At 37.4% G+C, this 9,683-nt stretch overlaps 1 long non-coding RNA gene across 1 annotated transcript; it reads right to left on the bottom strand.

The window, feature by feature from the left end:
- Nucleotides 1–824: 824 nt before the first annotated feature.
- LOC120530560 lies at nt 825–4,212 on the bottom strand. Its single transcript, XR_005633987.1, has 4 exons — nt 4,110–4,212; nt 3,116–3,282; nt 2,838–2,994; nt 825–1,006 (listed from the first exon to the last, which is right to left on the bottom strand). It is a non-coding gene; the product is annotated as an uncharacterized LOC120530560 (long non-coding RNA).
- Between the last annotated feature and the right edge of the window lie 5,471 nt (nt 4,213–9,683).

Below are 9,683 nucleotides of genomic sequence, written 5' to 3'. Positions count from 1 at the left end.
AGAAATCTCACTTTTAGTTGTGTCTAGTAAGGGTTCAGTAGTTAACAATTTAAGACTGAAAAAAACTTGAGATACTTCAAAATATTTCAGTTCCTGGAGGTGCAACTCCAAGAAAAAAGGCTGGAAATCCCTGGCCCAGAGTTACTGTGTGATATTTAATCACATACCTGCAAATAGTCTGCTGCAGTTAAGCATTTGCTTTGATTAACAGGTGCAGTTCAAAGGTCAAAACTATTGATAGTTGTAAACTTAGTGGAGGCAAATTTAAATATCAAATAAGTACAGCATCCTTAATCATGTATGATGGTACAGTTAAAAAGTCAAATGTTAGGTAGCAAAATCTGCAGCAGACCACAATCCATCAATAATACAACTCGACTTATGTCCGTGGATGAAACAAAATTAAAAGCATTCACAGCTATTCATTGCGAAATGGTTTGCATCAGACTACAAAACTATAAAAATCAATGAAGATGTAGGGCCTTCACCAAGGTCTGACAATTCTTACACATTACCTTCATATGGGACAATAGTGTCATGTATCAAGGATTTATATGGAGGGCACAAGTCTTTGCAGTTTGAGCAGCTAAGAAGTTGTACAGAAGTCACGTTCACAGGAGACTACTGGACATTGCTGAACTACTTTGGTTAAAAGTGATTTTTTTTTTTACATTTTGCGATGAATTCCAAATAAAACTTTTACTCATTTGACAGCCCATATACATTGTACAACTATATTATATATATTACAATTTTAATCACGATTAATATATATACAATTTATGTTGTAATAAAAAAGTAAAGATAATGAGAAGTTTTGGGGCACTCATAAGCAACCCCTGTTTAACTGTCTTAAAAAGAGAAATAAAATGCTGATCAAAGCGTTACTTTGCATCTTTTTAGATGCTAGTCTGGATATGACTACCAAAGATGGTGGTTCTTCTGGTTAAAACTGTTTCTGGGAGAGGCAGGTGGGTCGGGCCCAGATAGACAGCAATATTCCAGTCTGCAGAGAGAGTGAGAGAGAAGAGTTTATTGAAGAGTTCTAACCCCTGGAGCGGCGGAGAATTATCATCACCAGAACACATATATATTGGCAGTAGGAGCTCTGTCCTCTGCTGTAGTCAGTATAGCATCTGATGCCACCATTTTGGAAAGGCTGCTTTTTTATGGTGGAGACCTGAATGGACAGGGATAGCGTTAGTCTTCCTTCTTGGGTGTTTTTTCTTGGCTGTGGAGGAGGCGGTGGTTCTAAGACACCTGTGTGTGACAACGTCAAGTGTAAAAAAGATTGATTTCTCTGATAAAATACAAATACCACTGCCTGATACGCTTTGCACAGAGAAGTTTAATAAATTCTTGATGATCTCAGAAATTCAGGATGGGATAAACTCAGGCTTCAGTTGTACATTCCACAGAAGTTTCAAGATAATGTACTGTAGTTCTTACTAATCATGATGCTGGAGAGTGGCAAAATGCTGCATGTTGATAAGTACACTGAAGTTATGAGCTAATGAACCTAAAATAAACCTTAACAAGTTTATCAGTTTCTATATAATAAAACATTAAGGTCTGTGTGTGTGTCTCTGATCTTTATGAGCAGCCATATTGGTCAGTTTGGCTTTGGTGATGTGATAGAATGAAGACGAGTAAGTGTGAGACACACAAGGAGGAGTAAAGGTAAAGGAGGCCTTCAAAGATGGGAAGTATAAAAGAACAAGGCACCTTGAAATCACAGAATCTGAGAAGCAGGCTTTATGGGAACACGTTTGAGAGAGGTAGAGCTGAGCAAGAGAGCTTCAGACACATGAGAATATTGAGGAAAGGTGCTGAATGCACATGTAGGGGAAGAGATATCAAATACTTTTAAATTCATTCTATTACCTGTCTTTGACAGGTAACATGGCCAGCAATATACAGTATAATAAACAAAACTGCATGGGTTTGCAGATCTAAGCTACATGATAGCAGTACCATCCTAGCAAATTTAAGTGAATGACAAAACAAGAAATAATCTAATTTATTTTAAACTTGAAAACAGCCACCTACACCTACTTTCAATTCAATTGTTTAAGATTTTACAGTAGTTGTACAGCTTATACTGAACACAGTTAATACAAATATTATTCTCAGTTAATTCAAAGTGACCATTTTTGGCCTTTACTAAACTAAAGGGTTTGCATACAAATTTTCCTAGGAATTATCAGCAGATTTACCATTTTTTCTAAAACCCTTAAAAAATTGCATTCTCTTAGCTTACATAACACAGCCTTTATTATACATTTCAGCTTAAGTTTGCCTGACTTAACTGAAGTAGAGTATGCAGTATTGTGTAGTGTGTAAAGCACTGGACTTTGAACCCCAAGGCTGTTGGTTCTGGTTCTGACCTGTGCCTTCCTGTGTGACCCTGAACAAGTCACTTAACCTGCCCGGCCACCAATGGTAAAAAAAAATCTCTGTAAACAGTTAACATTGTATCTTGAAAAATCCGTACATAATACAAATTGGTTCTTCTGTTGTAGGAGGTTTTGATGTAAATGATCATGACATTCTGTTACACAGGCTTGAAACACAAAAATATGTTGGCTAAACATGTTATGGGGAGCCGTTCCTGTCTTAGAAGCTTGGAGATGTAACAGAACTTTGTGTACCTCTTACATCTGAGTAGCTAGCTAGCTATCTTCACATACAATACAAGCAATAGACTGACTAGACTGTAACAAGCTCAGGCTTCTTTCTCTGATTATGTGCCATATTCTTCACCGTATTCTTGCCATAACATTTCAAAAGTTTCATTACCACTCTTCTCAAGCCTAACACAAAATTTAATTACACACCTCTACTGTACTCTCACATTAATGTCTTCTTTGTCCGCCATGATGACACATACGAGGTGCTTGCACTTGCTGTGACAAAATGCTGAAGAATCCTGCAGTCCAACTGCTGGTTCACACATGTCGATGTATGCTACACAGCATTCCCATGTCTACCTTCCTGAAAGAGAAACAGGGACAGTCTCATTACATTTTAATCACCTCTCATAGTTATTATTTAATTTCGATATGTATATTTTGGTTCTGTCATGTTCCTTGTAGTTTGTGGGTGGATATCTCACCTCAATATTATGGAACCGCCTCCAACTTTATATTCAGACTGGATCAGCAAGTTCTCCAACATTCATCTGAATAACTTGATGACTTCATGTGTTTCATCTTCCGAAGCCATAACCCCAAACGAAGGCGAATGTGTCATGCCAACAAATACACAATATGGTCGTGCTAACTAAAAAAAAAAAAACAAGATCATGGCAAGTATAAAACATGTGGATGAAAGAAAAATAATTAGCCGAAAAACAAGAAAACAGTGAAACTATTAGATTCAAATCCTTGGAAAAAAAAATCAACATGTCAACAAGTAAAATTTAAAAAATCCCAGAAAAGTTCACAATGGGTTGCAGTTTATGAGAAGGATAAAGACAAAATAGTAGCTGCCTCCTCCACTGGGATTAACAAGGCAAAAGAAATCCCTTCCATTTGAAAACATAAATACAGTGGGCACTAAGAAAAGAAACTGCTTTACTGAAGACACAAAAGCAGTGGTTAAGATTAAAATGTAACATCGTATTTATTTTGAAAATAATATGAAACAAAACAAGTCACTCATCAAAATATGTATGTCAGAGGGTCCCCTGCATCCTTAAAAGTAGGTCAGGTTTTCCTTGGTTATCCCATAGTGGCTCAATGGTTATCACTGAGAGTTCCAGGGACCAGAGTTCAACATGCTTTGACTTGGTGTGTCATCTGCATTTAGCTCAAAGTTGCTACAGACCAATGATGGAGAAAGCACATTTGGTGAATTACTGAATGGGTATACATTTGTGCTCCAGAGCGGGTCCCTGGCAGCCATTAAGACTTCTCATTTTTTTCCGGGCAGAGACTGGCAGTTTGTCACCATGTTATTAAAAATGTGTTATTCTTTCATACGACATATTGAAATGTAAGCAAATTGAGCGGCTTACAAGAAAGAAAAAAACAAAAAAATAATAAAAGAAACATTTAATAAAACTGAAAATAATAATCAAGCAATAGTTAAACATTAAAACAAAAGACCTGTTAAGTAATCAAATGAACATTGCAAGGCTCTCCTGCTTTGGTACATCCCCCACGAGACCTGAGTCATTTGTCAGGAACAAGGAAGAGCGTCCAAGGGTTAAATCCAAATTGTAGTAGGAGTGGACTAAAGCCCACTCGAGCAGCAATGGCTGTGTACTCCCACTCGGCTCTCTGATGGTTCACCTCTTTTGCAGCGACTGTCTCAAAGCATTTTCTGGCTGCACTAATTCTCCTGGAGCACAAGGTCATTTTTTTTTTCCTTTTCTGACTAAGTGAGACCAAATCCTGTTTCATCTTGAAACTGCGTGCCGTCATGTTGCAGCTATTTTTAGAGGCGAGTGATTCTGCAGTCCAGATAACCTGTCCTGTTTAATGTTCGGCAGCAGAAAGCCGATTGGAACAAGCGCTGCCTCCTGGGAACAAGATATCCTGCAGCTGATTTTTGTAGGAAGCTGGATCGTTTCTGCACTTAACAATATGAGCACTCTCAGCAATGGGCTATTTTTTCATTTCTGCTATAGAAATTGAAATTTGTATGTAAAAGGCATACAGAAGCAAAGGTAATTGAATCTGACATGGGCCTTTTTGAGGTGTGCTGTCTTATCATTTGGCTTGCTTTTCTAAGTTTGCCCTAAAAACACTGGGTGAGAGAGCAGTAGAAGCTCTGATCGTGGTAAATGGCTGGAATCCTCGAGATAAGCCAAACTCTCATTAATACTGGCGTGTTCTGTTGCCCTTATGGCCTCAATATGCTTATCCTCCGAAAACTTATGGCTAATGGATATGTCACAAAATATCTGTATTTAGACGATCCAATGATTCTGACAGTAAACCAAGCAAAATGTTGACTTCTGACTCAAACGTTATGCTTTCCACATTTCTTAAGGGAAAACAGTTTACAACCAAGAATTAGACAGTGTGTCAGCTGGATTAAGCCTACCACATACGAAACTGGAAGAAATCCTGACTTTTATCTAAAGCCAACAGTATCGGAAGCCACTTGCAGAATCAAACACATTTTTGATTGGCCAGATTATTCTTTTTTAAGTATATCATTCATCCATCCATTTTCTACATGGGCTTCTTCCCCTTCAGTTTATTTGTAACTAATAATGTGACAGTGTGACTGGGCAGCTCAATAAACAAAGGCAAGTGTTAACCTTACAAGAAGGTCTGTCCTCAGCCCATCCTTAGATCCTCAGATTGAGAATGGATGTCCTTAAATGGATAATGCAAAAGGGCATCCAGGACATGAAGAGTAAGAAAAAAGAATACTCTTTTTTTACTCTAATGCAGGCAAAAATTGGTAAAAAACTGTAAAGGTAATCAAAACAAAATCCTAAAGTCCAGGGGCCTCATGTATAAGCGGTGCATTCGTGCAAAAATGTTGCGTAGTCCCGTTTCCACTCTCAGATCACGATGTATAAAACCTAAACTTGGCATAAAGCCATGCACATTTTCATGTCAGCTAAATGCTTGGCGTATGCAAGTTCTCCGCTCGGTTTTGCAAACTCGTGGCACCCAGCATCAAAGCAGTGTTTTTGTTCAAGTGTGGTTTCCCTTTCTTTTTTAGATCCACATTCCTGACGCAACTTTATCAAATATACTGAAATTAACTGCATACTGTTTATTAGTTTAAGGCATCTTATTGTAATTAACCTGTAATAATATAATGGTCCATGGAATAGCCAAACTATTCCAAATTCCATAGCTGCTTTCGTTTGGTTCCTCTCAATGCATCACTCAGAGTATTTAACCCACTGTATCTGAGTGTGGAATCACAGCTCTAAAGCAGCTGATAGGAAAGAGAATTATCGGCATACAGCATGAAGCACACGCTGCCTTAACCATGCTGTCTATTGAACTGCTCCCATACAGCCTTTCCTGTAGGGACATCGCGATTCAGAAACAGTTTTATCCCATGAACCATAGATGCTCTCCATCAAATGCTCCTTGTAGAACTGTTTGTACTTATTACATTTAACTCACTGTAAACTTGCACCACAGTTATAATATTGCACAACCTGAGACACTTCATAAAGCGCGTATTTCCATATGATGACGATATCTTTTTTAAGATGAAATGCAGCAAAATATGTTTATTACATTATACAGATAAAATGTTAACATCATTTAAATAAACTATATTGTTAATAATTAAACATGTGAGGACACGGTGGACAACGGTAGGTAGTTCAGGAATTGTTCCTGCATCACGCTGTATTCTTGCTGGGTCTGGTGCAACACGGAGATATTTTAATGTTCCTTAAAAGTTTTGACGAATCAGTGTTGTAAGCTTACAGATGGCTTAACATCTATCACAGAGCTGATTGTGTGGCGATTGGTTACTTGGAGAAAGAAAAGGAAGGGCAGGAATTGGAGGTTAGTACATTTGAAAGAGACAGTACTACTGCAATGCATTATTTCATCGAAAGTCAATCAATCTCTGGACAGGGGACAGTTCTTCACTATCACTGCACAATCGTGTTCAAATGTTTAATAACATGCTTTAATTCCTATCATCGTGAAAATATCAAGTATACATCTCAGTATTTTAATTATTCAGAGAACTGTAATATCATGAATATAATGGATTCTGTGTCCTGTTGGAGGAAGAGAAAGCCTGTTTAAGAAGCATGTAGTGATTCACACACATAGAGCACATAGAAGAACACATACAAAACAAAGCATTTAAAGTGCTACTTTAGTTATGATGTTATTTGAGAAACTAGTAAATTAATCGATTTTATGATGACGTTTATGATGTTCTACTTAAATGACAAAATAAACTACGTGATTAAAGTGGAATTTTGAGATTAAAGTTGACATTTTGATCTTTTCCCTATTTTTTTTTTTTCTCTGTACCCTAATAAGCTTTCATATGACACTCAAACGGTGGTCTACGACTTGCCTTTTCACAGTGACTTTGATATCTGACAGCTTCTTTTTTACTTCGGGCACTGTGCGACTTTGGGAACTTGAGCTTTCAAGTTCCTCCGACACTCTATGTCATTCGATCAACTTCCTTTTGTTGTTTATACCACTGTTTAAACCACCAAATATTAAGTTTTTCATTGCCTCCACATGGTATTCGCTGAAATTCTTCTGTTTTCCCCATTCTTCTGTTTTCCCCTGTGGTTTTGCCATTGCCTTTTCACAGAACGCTGAGCTTAAGGGCTAATTATATTGATTTGCATATTCAAAGAGGCATAATTCTGGGAGGAGTTGGGGTGGGGCAACAGGCATGTGCATGTGAGTTACATTTCACGCTGAGCGGGATTTATGTAGCGGAAAAATGTGGAAGTTGCCGTTCTCACAAATTTATGCATCTGGATTTTTCTGTGTGTACGTAGGCCATGTTTTAGTGTGAATTGTACGCTCGGCGTTATGCATGAGGCCCCAGGTCAAAATACTATATAATGAACTTGGAGTTCCAAACCACAACAACTTCCAATAAGTTCCAAAGCACATAGCCTCAAGTATCACTGACTCACCAGTACAAGAAAATCCCCACATATGTTATACTGTTCAACTCAACTCAACTCATGTCTAGTTATACAAGCTTTCTGGGGATCCTCCTTATTTTTGGCCCGCTGGGCTTGAAAAACACTTATATGACATGTTTGGACCATATTTTGTGCAGGAAATTACACCCTTATAATAAAGAGTAAACTAGTAGGTACCTCCAGTTAAAATTATCAGAAGGATGTAAAGTTGTATAGGTCACATTAACCAACCCCAGGGATACACCCCATTAATGGGATATGAGGGGTCAAGGTTCCTCCATTTCACCAAACTTTGAAAAAATGGGGAACAGCAATATAGACAGGTAGAGTGTTGTTTTATATTATTTTAAAGGTTGCTGATCACATATTTGATAATATTCTTGATGTTTGATTCCTATCCAGTTGTCCTAGTATACTCCCAGAAGGTTAAAAATAACAAATTTCAAACATAAGCATCAGGGGTGCCATTTTAGACTATTTTAAGGTCAGTGATTGTAAATATGGTGTCATTTTTGTTTTTCGATCCTTTACTAGGAATCTAGCACTCTATGATATATATTAGAGGCTGAAAAAATGACAAATGTCCATTACAATTGAAAATATTTAGACTTTAAACATTTAAATTGAAGTGCATGTTTGAAATATTTGACACAGTTCTCCAGTTCCTCCAGAATGCAGATGCTCCAATGATGTGATCTTTTTAATCATTTCATCCACACTACCCTCTTTTTGGCTGTCTACACTGATTTCCGGATGCCGAAAGAATCCAGTTTGAAACTCCTGACTAGACCCACAAGTCCCTGCATGGCTCTCTTCCTAGTCAATCCCTCCAGCCTATGGGTCTCCATTCATCTTCACCAGAAGAGTATATTCTGCTTGACCTGTCTGTCGACTGTCCCTCCTCTCACCAGGAGTGCTTCTTGGTTTTCACTCTCAAGCCATTAAATGAGTTTCCAATGGTCTTCTGATCTCCCAGTCTACTGATTTTCAGATGTCTGTTGTAGGCATACCTCTTTACTAGAGATTTTAGGACTCATAAAGGTGATGTCACATTATGTAACTTATAGTTACATAATTTACTTATAGAATTACTGACTGGGTTTGATAATCGTGTAACTGGACCATTTAAGTTTACACAACTGCAAATTGCTGGGAATGTCAAATTTATTGTTCCCAGAATGTATTACAGAATGTAATTGTAACATTTTAGGCAGTTTTTAAAGTTTTTTCTTCAATATTCTCAATTTCATTTCCGTTTTTAACCATTTTTTTCACAGTGTACAAATAATTTTGCCTGCAATCTATCTATCTATCTATCTATCTATCTATCTATCTATCTATCTATCTATCTATCTATCTATCTATCTATCTATCTATCTATCTATCTATCTAACCACAGGAGTTAAAACCAGACAGGACATCCCCACTCAGAGATCCCACATAGCAGGCTAAATAATAGTCATTTTGGGGTTATGAGGAGTCCTCTGGAGCAAACTCACTAAGACATGTCACCTAAACACAAACAGTTAGCAGGCAAATATGCAGACCCAGTATACTGGAGCACTAATCCATGCTCTGCTGTTATGGTCCACATTTGTGATCTTAAACAATAATTTTAAAAATGAATGCAAAGTCCTTATAAAAAAAAAAGTCTCCTAAGTGTTACCAATCATGAGTGCATTGATAGCACCTTATGGAGAAGGATTTAAAAGAACACAAGGGGACTAGACCTGTTATAACAGCAGTTTCCATTTCCGTCCCTAGGGCTGTGGAAGACCCAAACAAAGATTGCTGTCACATCATACTTCCCAAGACTTTACCTCTTTCACCCTAGCTTCCATAAAACCAGTCATTTCCAGGAAGTCATTGTAATTTGGGCCACTCTGAGCAGCCCTGAAATACACAGGTATATCTCTGCATTTTGTTATAGAGTTTACTGTATTTATGTATTTTATTGCTATGTTTGCTGTGTTTGAGGTACTAAGGGACACATTTTTATTTTTTTTCTATTATGTGTATAACTATGTTCTTTCTTTTTAAATTTTCTACTATTTCTTGTTTTTTG

This window comes from Polypterus senegalus, chromosome 6, assembly GCF_016835505.1.
Source record: "Polypterus senegalus isolate Bchr_013 chromosome 6, ASM1683550v1, whole genome shotgun sequence".
NCBI lineage: Eukaryota > Metazoa > Chordata > Cladistia > Polypteriformes > Polypteridae > Polypterus > Polypterus senegalus.
The sequence above is the reverse complement of the archived record's forward strand: the minus strand, read 5'-3'. Positions and strand labels throughout refer to the sequence as shown.